Source organism: Leptosomus discolor, unplaced genomic scaffold (genome assembly GCF_034619465.1).
Source record: "Leptosomus discolor isolate bLepDis1 unplaced genomic scaffold, bLepDis1.hap2 HAP2_SCAFFOLD_35, whole genome shotgun sequence".
NCBI lineage: Eukaryota > Metazoa > Chordata > Aves > Leptosomiformes > Leptosomidae > Leptosomus > Leptosomus discolor.
The window spans coordinates 2,353,247-2,366,100 of record NW_028237764.1 but is presented as its reverse complement, the minus strand read 5'-3'; the positions used below and the strand labels follow the sequence as shown (position 1 = coordinate 2,366,100).

The 12,854-nt window shown below is 52.0% G+C and overlaps 1 pseudogene; it reads right to left on the bottom strand.

The window, feature by feature from the left end:
- Nucleotides 1–6,645: 6,645 nt before the first annotated feature.
- Nucleotides 6,646–8,788, bottom strand: LOC147413009 (olfactory receptor 10A7-like; annotated as a pseudogene).
- Between the last annotated feature and the right edge of the window lie 4,066 nt (nucleotides 8,789–12,854).

Genomic DNA, 12,854 nt, shown 5'->3' with positions numbered 1-12,854 from the left:
GCCCTGACCCACACAGCTCCCTCCTGACAGCAGAACTCTGCCCTGCAAGGGGTGGCTCCTTCCACCCCCAGCTTCCCCTGCAGCACCCTGGGAGCTCCCCGGGTAGGCTGAGAGCTGACCCTGGCAGGTGTCAGAGTCCCTGCCCCAGCACACAGCCCCTGGGGGGCAGGGACCCTGCTCGGAAGGACAGCCCTGGGCACCGCTGGCTAAACACCCACACGCACACCTCCACCACCATCCACAGCAGAAGGCAGCCTCAGGCCCTGTCCCTCTCATGGCGCAGCAGGGAAGCCCTGCTCTGCAGCACCTCCTCCTCTAGAGCACAGAAACTAAGAGAGTCCTCCTGACAGATCCCAGGAACTGTCAGATGTACCAGGTTTAGCAGAGCCCTCCAGGAACTGCAGCTGCATCGCCTTGCACCCAGAGACTTACCACGCAGAGGGCTGGGAAGGTTCCTCCCCCCCGTCAGCTCTCAGCATCCTCCCACTCCCAACTGCCTTTAAGCTCTCCCAGCCTCGCACCTCTCCTCTTGTTGCCTGCAGGCAGCACCCCCAGCCCTGCTCCTGGGCAGAGCTGTCTCTCTGCAGCGCTGCCCGCTTGCCAGCAGCTCCCTCCATCCCAGGAGCCCAGCCCAGCTCAGCAGCAGGGGAGCAGCCCAAGGCAGCCCTTTCTCTGCCCCCTCTGGGCTCACTCCAGGTGTCCCTGGGGCTCCAGGGGAACCTGCTGTCAAACAGGCTGAAGTCAGCACTGAGGTTCCCTCCCTCAGCTGGGCAGAAATACTTCTTTCTGCTGGTGTAATTGCCCTGCTGAGAGACAGACTTAGGTCTAAATACCAACTTTTCATGGAAACATAGCATCATTTAGGTAGGAAAAGAACCTTCACATCATCAAGTCCAACCGTTAACATACCACTAGCAAGTCCACCAGCAAACCATGCCTTTTAAGTACCTCCAAGGATAGTGAAGCAAGCACTTCCCTAGGCAGCTGTTTCCTGCCCCATCCTTAGGCAGGACACGCAGACAGTCACAGGGTGTCCCTGCTGAGGGAAGGGATTCAGCTGAATGGGTTGAGGCATCTCATCCCGGGAGAGCAGCCCTGGGGCTGGAAGGGGACTCAGCTCCCTCCCACGCACACCACAAACCTGCAGGAGGTGGTTTCCCCTGGCCTCTCTTCAGGTCTGCATGAAAGAGGCACCTGCATGGGAGCTCCTGGTCTCAGCTCCCATGGTAATGAATGGTGATGGAGGCCAGGAGGGTGGTGTTCAGATGCAGATTTCTGGTGACACTTGAGGTGACAGAGGTGGTCAAAGGTATGGGCAGGTAATAGAGACAGATGGAAGATATGTGCAGGCTGATAGAGGGACAGGACAACATCTGGGGGCCTCTTCTTGCAGGCTCTTGGCACTTTCCTTTGGCCAACTGCAATGGCAGCTGATGCCCCAATAAAGGGCATCTGAACCTGTCCCTGTCATGATGTTCAGGGTGGCCTGTAGAGGTGTTCGTCTGATGGGATGGAGTCATGTGCCACAGGGAGAGCTTAGTGTCTCTCTTCCTCCTCTCCATCTGGTGGACTTACTAGATCTTCACTGACTGCATTGGCAGTTGTCTCATGGTCAGCCCCACGTTGTGTGATACGATTCAGAGCAGCTACTCAAGTCAAAGTTCCAGTCCAGGCCCACAGAGCTACCTGAGATGCCAGGGCTGGCACAGGAGTCACAGGTCCTACAGGAAAAGCAATTTTCATTAAGGGAAGGTGTGCTAGAGACACCCCTGATGGCACCTCAGAGAGTGGGATTTGGTGTTTTGTGCCATTGATGGTTGCCATCAGTCAGAGGCATCAATCAGCAGATGCCACCAAAGAGGCAAGGTCTGTCCCTTCTTCTATCTAACAGCTGCCGACATTGGGGGAAAACAAAGCGCATCACAGCGGCGTCTTTACTCACCCCTTGACCATTCAACCAAGGAAGAGCCCAAGCATTTTAACAGTGTGCCTGGAGACATCTTGCCTTCAAAGACAGCATCCCCCAGGCACAGCAATGGCCCATATCAAAACTCAGTTGAAACCCAAAAGGTAATTCAAGGGCACCAAGATGAGCTGTTGCTACATCAGGAACAGTTGAAAAAGAAACAGAGATCCTACAGGACTACTCCTAAATTAGGTAAGAATGCATGTAGATAGATCTGGGATAGTCTGTCCTCTTTGCCGCAGTTACCACCAGCAAGGTCTCCCAGGCGTTTGAGCTGTGAGGCAGGACTCTGGAGGAGAACAACCAGTGGCAGATGGGGATCAAGCCAGGGGTCCCTTAGCAAACCACACCCTTTCCAGTCCATGGGACTGGACGTGTTGCATCCAAGGGTGCTGGTCAGCTCATGAGGATGACTAAACCCAGCCACCCCCAGCAGTGGGCATTCCCCATCTCCATGGCCTGCACGCAAGTTGGAAACATCTGTATCATCCCTGATATGCACAGGAGGGGCCTTCCTTCCTGCTATGTTTCCAGTAAAACCCTCCTCCTCCTCCTCTACCTATTTTCTATTGCTGGACAGCCTTTTAAGGATTCGATAAAGCCATCAGCAATCTCTTTATTTCTCACTGACATCCGCCAACCCTCTCTCCCACACCTACACATGACCAACAAATACTGCTCAGGGCCATTTCCTCTTCAGAAGAGGCCTTGATCATTTTAGATCTTCCTGGTGCTTTTTAGAATCTTCCTTGGTGCCTCTAGAGCTCATGGTGAGCTTTCTTGGACACAGCAGGGCCTTTTTGACCATGTCTTATGAAGTGATTGTCTGTTTGTGATCGTCTGTGCAGGAGCAGTCCCAGAAAAGTACCAAATCAATCACAACTGATACCGAGTGAAGTGTCAGTAGGAGCCAGGTGAGCTGCCCTCATGGCTGTGGCTTCCTGGCAAGGAGTTTGTCCTGAGAAGGGGATCCAGCCTCAGCCACGCTCTGAGAGGGAAACAGCAGTGTCCATGCCACCTGGTGACACAAAGGGTGGGTTTTGCAAGGCCACCCTTCATCTGAACCACTTCAGAGAGGGACTTGTGGATTGGGTGTCACGCTGTGGATGGCAAATGCTGATTGCGTTGCCATCGCCCAGAGGGGCTACCCTGGTGCAGATGGCTCTGCTGCAGAGATTGGTGTTTAGGCAGACGAATGCTGTTGTTGGTTTTGTTGTTGTTGTTGGAGATAGTGAAATCACCCAAGCACTTGGAGGATAATTTGAGGATTGCCACTTCTGTGGCCCTTCAGTGAACTGGTTCCTGTTTGCCATTGTCTCCCTGTCGTGGTGCAGGGTGTGATGTCAAAGGTGCTGGGCAGAGGAGCACAACCCCTTCTTGTGGCTGCACTCCTGCTCCTACAGCCCAGGAGGCTGTTGCCCACCTTTGCTGCTGGTTCGTGTTTTGCCTGATAATAATCAAGGACCACCAGGGCCATTTCCACAGAGCTGCTGCCCGCCCACGTGGCTCCTGGCTTCTGTCCCTGCAGCCTGTAGTTGCCCTGCTCAGCCCTTGGGTCTCTTCAGAAGGCGTGTGTGAGATTCACTTCTTGCTTTCTCCAGTCATGGAGACCTTCCAACTGGACCAGAGTAGCCCTGCTGTGGCACTGGCCTGGTCTGTCAACAGCCTTGGCCTCATCCCGTCTGCTCCAATGGGCTCCTAAGGGTTGGGCTGACCGTACCTAAGTAACCCTTGACTTGATCTCCATCACTGTTGGATTGTTTCTGGGATTCTGCCTCTTAGACACACAGAACCGGAAGACCTTGCTGGTGAAGACAAAGGCCAAAAGTGACTCAGACCTCTCTACACCTACTCTGAGGAAATTCAGCAGCAGCCACACGTTGTCTGCATTTCTTCTTTAACTCTTCCTGAAGCAGTAACAGCTCATTATTGTGCCCTTGAATTGCCTTGCAAGTGTCAGCCTCACAGAAGCTATGGCTTTTCTAAAACTAAAGGGAGTTCTGAATTCCTCCTTTTTTTGATCCTTGCATCCACCTCTTGTAGGCTTCCTTTTTTTCTGTGTAGCTTCCCTGTGAGTCTCCTGTTCCCCCAAGCTTCTCTCCTGACAGCTCTGCTTGTTGTCCTGACTCTTGGTGCGCACTCTCTCGTGCTTGAAAGACACTGTCCTTGAAGACCAGCTAGACTGAGCATTGCTGCCCTTCTGTGCTGCTCACATGGGCTCCTGCCCTAAAATTCACAAGGCTTGGTCAAAGTCTGCTCCTCTGAGGTCTAGCATCTGCACTCTTCTATTCTCCTTCTGCTTAGGTTTGGAGACGCCATGCTTCCGTGGTCATGACAGGAAAGGTTTTCACACCCATGCCCAGCTCTTCCTTCTTTGAAAGCAGCAGATGCAGATGAGCGTCACCCTTGCTGACCAAGCTGGCAGCTGTGCTATAAACACCTGTGTCCCAAGCCCCTCCAGAGACCTCCAAAACTGTTTGCATGTTGTTGTGGTCCCCTTCCAGTGAATGCCAGGTAATTCAAGTCCGCAAGGGGACTTAAATGAGTTCTCTGCCTCACATCATAATGTTCTGGAGTGGATGGTAGATGGCAGTGTGGAGAGGAAAGGAGGTGCCCACAAAGAGAGCAAACCCTGCTCTCCTCAAGGCCAGAGAGAAACAGAGCAGGGCTGTGCAGTCTGAACAGGAGAGGGGTTTGTTGTTTGTTGTGTCTCTGCAGCCCCAAGGGCCTGTGGTGGAGGGGAAGCTGACCTCAGGAAGGAAGACATGAAGTCGAAAATGTCCATGATGTGGACATGCTGTGACTCAGGCACACTGTGAAAACCATTCGCCTGATCCGTGATTGTATCGTCGAGGGGACGGTTACACACTGGAGGAGAGAAGAACCAGCAGAGTTGGAGAAGGAATGTCCATGAGCGAAGACCCTGCTGCGATGAGCTTTGTACTCACACTCTGCCCGACATTTACTGGATAGAGACGGGACACCCCTGAGGTGACTTCAGGGGTGGGATTCAGTCACTGGCCCAAAGGCATTGACTCTGAGCTGCCCTGGGTGGTGCCTGTCACTCAGCTAGTCTGAATGGGGGCGGGGTTCCTGGGTTGGACCTGTGCTGTCCGTGCCAGGTGCCTGCAGTTGTGCTGGGGAGTCCTGGTGCCTCCCGGAGCACTATGGGCCTGTATTTGGATATTAAATTGAGGTTCAGCTGCCCCGAATTAGGGCAGGCAATGAAGGGATGCACAGGAGACAACTGCTGTTAGACTCAAAGGCCATAGAGAAAATAGAGCTGATGGAGAAGAGAAAGAGAGAGACTTGGCTCTGCCTGTGCCACATGGCTCCGTTTGATCAGCTGAATACCTCTAGAGGATGCCCTGGACATAGGGAATAGTTACAGGTTCAGTGGTACTACCCATGGGCACCTTCTGTCTTTTAAGCTGGCCAACGGAATTTCCCACCAGCCTCTAAGGAGATGCCCCCAGATGCTGCCCTGTGCCTAGGAACTGCTCCATCAGAGCTTGCAGTCACCAGCATGCATCTTGGTCACCTCTGGCACCAAATGTGTCACCAAGTGTCTGTGCCTGAGCACCTTCCTCCTGCCCTCCATTTCCAGTAACGAGCAAGGGAGCTGAGACAAGGAGCTCACGTGCAGGAGCCTATCTTGTGCACGTCTGAACGGAGGCAAGAGGGATCCCCCCTCCTGCGGGTTTGTGGTGGGCATGGGATGGAGCTAACTCCTCTTTTAGCCCTGGGGACTACAGACCCAGGATGAGATGCCTCCCTTGAGACAGCTGAATCCCTTCCCTCAGGCCAGGTGAAGGAGATCCCTCCCTGTGTTTTAGAAGAGTCCAGGAAGACTCACCGCTGAATCGTGAGGTCCAGACAGGCCCCCCTCACTTTCTAAACTTCCTCTCCAAGAGGAGTGTCGGTGCAGCTCGATCCAGCCTTAGCCCCCGACTGCAAAGAAGAGTTTGGAGCCTCGGTTCTAGCAGACACACGTGTTCCTGAGCTGCCTGCCGTCATGAGTGCCAGAAGGTCAACTGCCCCAAGGGCGTGTGTGGCTGTGGTGGATGTCGGAGCTTTCCCCTTGGGAAACCTTGCCGGCTGGAGTTAAAGCACAACCAACACAAACTCCAGAGGTCTATTCCAGTGCTGGACTCTTCCCCTGGTGATTGGAGTTTTTTATTCTTTATGTCAAGTTAGAAAGCATTAGACAACTACGTGGACGAGATCATAGCAGGGGAACATGACTTTCATGTCTTTTAACTTTTTACAGCTGATTCCACGCTGGGACACCGTAGGTAGTCTGTGGGGTCCATCAAGCGATTTCTCAGCCCTGAGGGTAGCCATCTCTTCATCGATTATTTCACCCTCTGTGCCCCATTGACTACTGACCATCCTTTGATGATTTCCCTTTAACGTGTGGTTTGTCAGGCACAGCTTGAAGTAGCTACTGGCGTTAAGCTATAGAGGGACACTGAAGATGCTCTGGAGGACAAAGATGTCATGGTGGGGCATGGCATAACGGGAGGGCCTCAGGAGACCTTTCCCCTTCTTGAGGAAGATGAAAGCCAGGCTGGACACACGGTTTTGTTGGAGCAAGTACGGGGTGCTCTATTCAGGCCACCATGTACCCCAGGGAGAGTTCTGGTACTATTTGGGACTCTTTTGCATACTCTTTAGTATCACTTTGTCCAGAGGAGTCTCTTCAAGGCAATTCTCACTTCCTTATTCCTCAGGCTATAGATGACAGGGTTAAACATGGGGGTCCCAACTGTGTAAAGCAGGGCAAGGTATTTGTTGGTGCCTATGGAATCCCTTGACCGTTGCTTTAAGTAGACGACTGTGGCCAAGCCGTAGCAGAGTGTCACCACCCAGAGATGGGAAGAGCAGTTGGAAAAGGCTTTGTGTCTGCCCAGAGCCAAAGGTATTTTCAGAGTTTCCCTGGTAATTTTAACGTAAGACACAACTATGAAGGAGAAGGGAAGGACTCCGAATGCCAGGATGATGGTGTACAGCATCCCTTGGTTCCAGAAAGTGTCTGCACAGGCCAGTGCCAGCAGAGGGGGGAGGTCACAGAAAAAGTGTGGAAGGTGACGAGATGCACAGAAGGGCAAAGTGAACTCCTGGTGGGTCTGTCCTACTTGCACTGGTAAGACAGTCAGCCACTACCCCACCACCAGCCAGATGCAGAGACCCCTGCTCATGATGAGGGCATAGTGCAGGGGGTCACAGAGGGCTGTGCAGCGGTCGTGGGCCACGGCAACAAGGAGAAGGCACTCAATGCTGCCCCACAAAACCAGAAAATACAGCTGGGCAGCACAGCCAAGACCCTGAGTAGAAGGGCCTGGGCACTACGAGGGATGCCAGAGGAGCCGGTGGTACATGCTCACCGTGTGTAAGTCCAGCTGCAGATGGGGCTGCAGAGACGGGGCTACGCTAGGGAGTGTGTGGCCACCCAGACAAGGGACCTGTAATCCCCCTTGGCTCGGCACTGCTGTGGCCCCATCTGGATGACTTTGGAGTCTGGCTTTGGGGCTGCCTTGCCTGGAGGAATGGGGAGGAAAAGGAAAGCCTGCCGAGGAGATCTACCAGGCTGGATTTTGGAGCCAGTGCAGGAAGGATGAAGGTTCTGGGCTTCTTTAGCCTGCTGAAGTGGAGGCTGAGGGCACTACAGGAGCAGCGTGCACCTGCTTGAAGGGTGGTTTCAGTGATGATGGAGATTTTCTTGGTAGTGGGAAGAGAAGGAAACCTCCACAAAGTGCAGCTTGGAAGGTTCAGACTGGAGGGGAGAACAAAAGAAATGTCCCACAGAGGGTAGTCTTGCAGTGCAAGAGGTCCCCCAGAGGGCATCTGTATCAGCCTATGGCTTTGTGTTTCATGGAATGGCCAGCGAGAGTGGAGAGACACAAGGGAAGGTGTAGAAATGGTGGGGTGAGAGCTGGGTGGGAAAGCAAGCAGGGTGTGAAGAGCCTGAAGGGAAAGAGGGGCAGGCTTGGGGCAGGGTAGGACAGGCTGCAGGAGAGATGGCCAAGGGCTGTAGCAAGGCTGAAAGGTCCAAGAGGCCTGAGGTCTTGGTCCTCTTGACTAGAGCAGTTGCCTCTGCCAGCGAAGCTGGTGAGATGGAACTTGGAGGGTGTCAGGATGGGCCTTGGCAGGGCCTGAGGGTCAGGGCTTGGCCTTTCTGCTTCCTAAAGCAAAGCAAAGGGTTTTCTCAGCATTCCAGCCCCCTGCACAGGGCCTTGGCCTGCCTGCAAGCATGGCCTCCAGTGATCTGCTCTAAAGAGGCCCTGGGGAGGCTTTGTCAGTAAGGGCCCTCAGGGGGACCAGTCAGGGCTTCAAGGGACTTCTGGGCTTTGCTTCTGACTTTGACTTCTGGAGAGGTTTCTTCAGGCTTCTCTCAGTACCTGAGGGTCATGGAATGAGCCCCAAATGCCCTAATGAGCTGTTTATCTTGTCGTTTTCTTCAAGTCTTCAAAACTTGCACAGATAACTGGAGCTATTTCATAGTATAGTTCAGGAAGAAGTTTGCAAAGTACATCTAAGAATTTTTATTTTTTTTTTAAGGGTTACACCTTCTGCCTTTTCTTTCAGAGAAGGGGTTAGAGCAGCATTCTCCAAGTGCTAACGATCCCGAGGGTCTCCTCAGGAGGTCTGGACTGGTCAGAAAGGCCTTTTTTTGAGGTCTGACACTGTATGGACAACCTTACTCCTCACCTCCCCAACCCCACCGTTTTCCTCATTGTCCCCTGGAACCTGCATCACTTTTGTGACATCAGCCTTCTCCCCTGCAGTCTGCAGCTGGATGTTACAGCTCCATTGCATCATCTCCCGCCTGCTCTCCTGACAGACCTGGCTGCACACGGGCACAGAAGAACTTTCCTGATGTGTAGAGAACAGTGAGGCATGATGAAGTTTCATGAACAATAAAACACACTCTGCAAGCATATGCTCTGTCCGAGCTGTCTCTAATGAGCTTGAACTTCCTACAAGCGATAATCTGAGGAGAAATATCTACAGTAGGTGGATACAAGATAATTAGAAATAAAGACAATGAAAGGGTTGGCTAAGGACACAATCAGACTGTTGAAAGACAGGTAAGATTTTACTGCCTGAAGCTCAAAACAGCAACCTAGGTGAGAGGCATCTGATGAGCAAAGATTAAGGGGAGGAGGAAACCAGAGACTAATGATCTTTGTCAGTCTGCATCTGAAAAGATGACTTCAGAAATGGTCATTGTATCCTGAACAGGTGCAAATATCTGAAAGATTAAAGAAATTAGATCCACCATAGAACAGGAAGAACAGTGTTAGTGAACTCACAGGGGAAGATGGATATTTCTTTGGAATATCCCTTTGGAAAGGTCATGGGATTGGCAGAGGTCTCTTCTGAGAGAGGACAAACATCCATCTTTGAAAGAGGCCAAAAGTGCATCCCAGGGAACCCCAGACTGTACAAGCTCACGCTGGGGAGGAGTGTGACATCACTGAGAGTCCTCATGGGTGACAGTTCTGAGCACCTGCGAGAGAGTGACTGTCAACATGGACTCTCCAAGGGTCACTCGTGCCTCACCAACCTGACAGCCTGCACTTGTGCACGAGCAGATAAAAAGTGGCTGCCATTTGCCTCAGCTTCAGCCCAACCCTTGCCGTGGTCTCCCTCAATATTCTTCTACCCAAGTCAGGCCATTCCAGTCGGGACGGGTAGAGAAACATTAGGTTAAAACTGCATTAGGAAAAGCGATGCTGGCAGGTGGAGGGAGGTGACCCTTCCCCTCCACTCAGCACTGGTGAGGACACACCTGGAGTGCTGTGTCCAGTGCTGGGCTGCCCAGGGCGAGGAAGTTGCTGTTCTACTAAAGCACGTCCAGCAAAGGGCCACAGAGCTGGTTTAAGGGACTGGAGCAGCTTTCATAGGTGTTAAGGCTGAGAGTTGTGGGACTGTTCAGTCTGGAGAAGGAAGCATGGAGGGATTTTATTAATGTATAGGAATACCTGATGGGAGGGCATGAAGACCAGGGAGCCAAACTTTTCTTGGTAGTTCCCAGTGACAAGGGGGTGATGGACACAGATATATAGACACAAAATTCTGTCTGAAACAGGTAAATGCTTTTTGACTGGAAGGGTGGTCAACAACTGGAACAGAGTGCCCCAGTGGATTGGTGGAGTCTCCATCAACCGACCTCGACCAGGTCTTCAGCAACCTGCTCCAGCTGGCCCTGCCTCAGCTGGGGTTTGGACTAAATGATTTCAGTGTCTTTAGATGACTATTGAATGTCCCTTCCAACCAAATCTATCCATGATTCATGATTCTAAAAGCTCATTTTGATGAGGAGTGTGTCATCAATTAGAGTCCTCTTGGGTGATGTTCCTGGGCCCCTAAAAGAGAAGAATGTGTCCAAATGCAGGCAGTATGGACTTAGCAAGGATACATACTGGGACGTACGTGGGGAACACACAGACCTTTTCTGGGTCCTGTTCAATTTAATACCTGTATCCATGACCCAGAGGAGTCACCGTGTTTAACAAGAACAAATGTCAGATTCGACTCCTGGGATGAAAGAACACCAGTCATAAGTGTAGACTGGAAGAGGACTGGCTGGAGAGCAGCCCTGTAGAATGGGATCTGGGGGTGCTGGTTGACAGCAGGCTCAACAGGAGTCTCGAAGGTTCCCCATCAGCCAAGAGGGCAAACTAGATACTGGGGTGCATCAAACAAAGTAGAACCAGCCAACCCAAAGACGGGATTATCCCACTCTGTTCAGCGTTGGTGTGGCCTCACCTTGAGCACTGTGTGCACTTCTGGGCCCCACAATTTTCAAGGATGTTAAGATACTTAAGGTGCTCAGAGGAGGCCAACAAAGCTGGTGGCAGGGCTAGAAGGCATGTCCTATGAGGAACGGCTAAGGAGAGTGGGTTTGTGTAACTTGGAAATAAAGAGGCTGAGGAGTGACCTCATTGCTCTCGACAGCTTCCTGAGGAGGGGACGTGGAGAGGGAGGTGCTGAGCTCTCCTCCCTGGTATCCTGTGACAGGGCATGTGGGAATGGTTCCAAGCTGCATCAGGAGAGGTTTAGACTGGACATTAGGAAGCATTTCTTTACCAAGAGGGTGGTCAAACCCTTCAACAGGCTTCCTAGAGAGGCGGTCAACACCCCAAGCCTGTCAGTGTTTAAGAGGCATTTGGACAATGCCCTTAAGGACATGATTTATCTTTTGGTGGCAAGTGGTCAGGCAGCCGGACTGGATGATGATTGTAGGCCCCTTCCAACTGAACCATTCTATTCTATAGACAAACCTGTACAGGATGGATCCCTCCAGCACCCAGGCTCTGACACTCAGTCTCCTCAGTATGAGCCCCTGAGGCTACAGTCCCATTCTAGGTGCTGGTACAGACCACCTCAGTCTCACATACACACCCACACGCAAACTCTGACGTCCAGTTACTCCCGTCTCTCAGTTGCTGGCACAAACGACACAAGGCCTGTCTGATGCCCTGGTCCTGCTGCAGTTGCTGCACTCACACCCCTGTGCTCATAGATTCACACAGAGGAGAGACTCACTCACCCAGGAAAGAGTTGGAAGTAAAGTTTCACGAGAAGACAGAACAGGTTACACTGGTCGAGAGTCTCCCCTAAACTTCCCATGATAAGTCCTGTGCAATCCAAAAAAGCTCCTGCCCTGCATCCCAAAAGGTGTCCTCCACCTCCAGGCAACAGTCCCCTTAGCCCAAGTGGTGATCCAGAAAGCTGCTCTCAGTGACTTGTCTTGATGGGTTTGACACCTGGAAACAGGGCTGATGGCTCTCCCAGGGCAGCCCTGGAAGGAGCTGGGACAACTTGTTCATGCCTCAGGAGCCTGTAATATGGGTTCCCACCTGCCACTGTGCTTCTGTGCTCTTCTTAGTTTGCAGAGAAGGGCTCTTGATGAGCTGGTGGCTCTCCTGGGATGGGTCTGGGAGAGCTGAGGCAGGGTATTAGCTGAGCTACTCCTCCTGCCATTGGTAGTGCTTTCTTCGACTGTACAGATGAGTTTCGTATCACTTAGCCTGACACAACCCCACAAGAACATCAGCCTCCTGAGGCATCTGTGTTTGGAGGTCACATACATATGCACTGGTATCATTTAAGAGGTGACAGCAGGTCATTGGAATCAGTGTCCAGAAAGGCATCATGATGAGGGGAAAAGCTGTACTGTTGCACGGGCAATGGCTTTGTTCAGGGCCAGCATCACAGCCTTGTTTCTAAGGCTGTAGACGAATGGATTTAAGAATGGGTACAGGACGGTGTTCAGCAAAGCTACGATTCTGTTTGTCTCCAAGGAAACATCTTCGGAAGGACACACGTAGAGAGCAATGCAGCTCCCATATACAATGGCCAAGGTGGTGAGTTGGGAAGAACATGTAGTAAAAGCTTTTTTCCTCCCAGAGGCTGCTGGAAGGTGTAGAATACAGAGAAGGATGCCCATGTAAAATGCCAGAGTTAAACATAAGGAACCCAGTACGACAAATGGCAATAAAAAAGAGTCTAGTTTCCAAAGCAGGCTGGTGTCAGAGCAGGACAATTTGAACAAGGGGGAGTTGTCACCAAAAAAATGGTGGATCTTGTTGGAGCCACAGAAAGTCAGCGTGTGGAGGAGGACCAGACGGTAACTCATGAGTGTGATGCCTGTGACCCAAGCAGCAACAACCAGGCGGATGCAGAGCTGAGGCTTCATGATGGCAGCGTAACACAAAGGCTGGCAGATGGCAACATAGCGGTCAAAGGACATGACAACCAGAAGAGCAAACTCTGTGCAGCCCAGGGTAAAATAGAAATAGGATTGGGCAAAGCAGCTGCTTAGGGAGATTCTTCTCCTCCCAGAAGCCAGGATCACAACGAGTTTGATGCTTGTGGA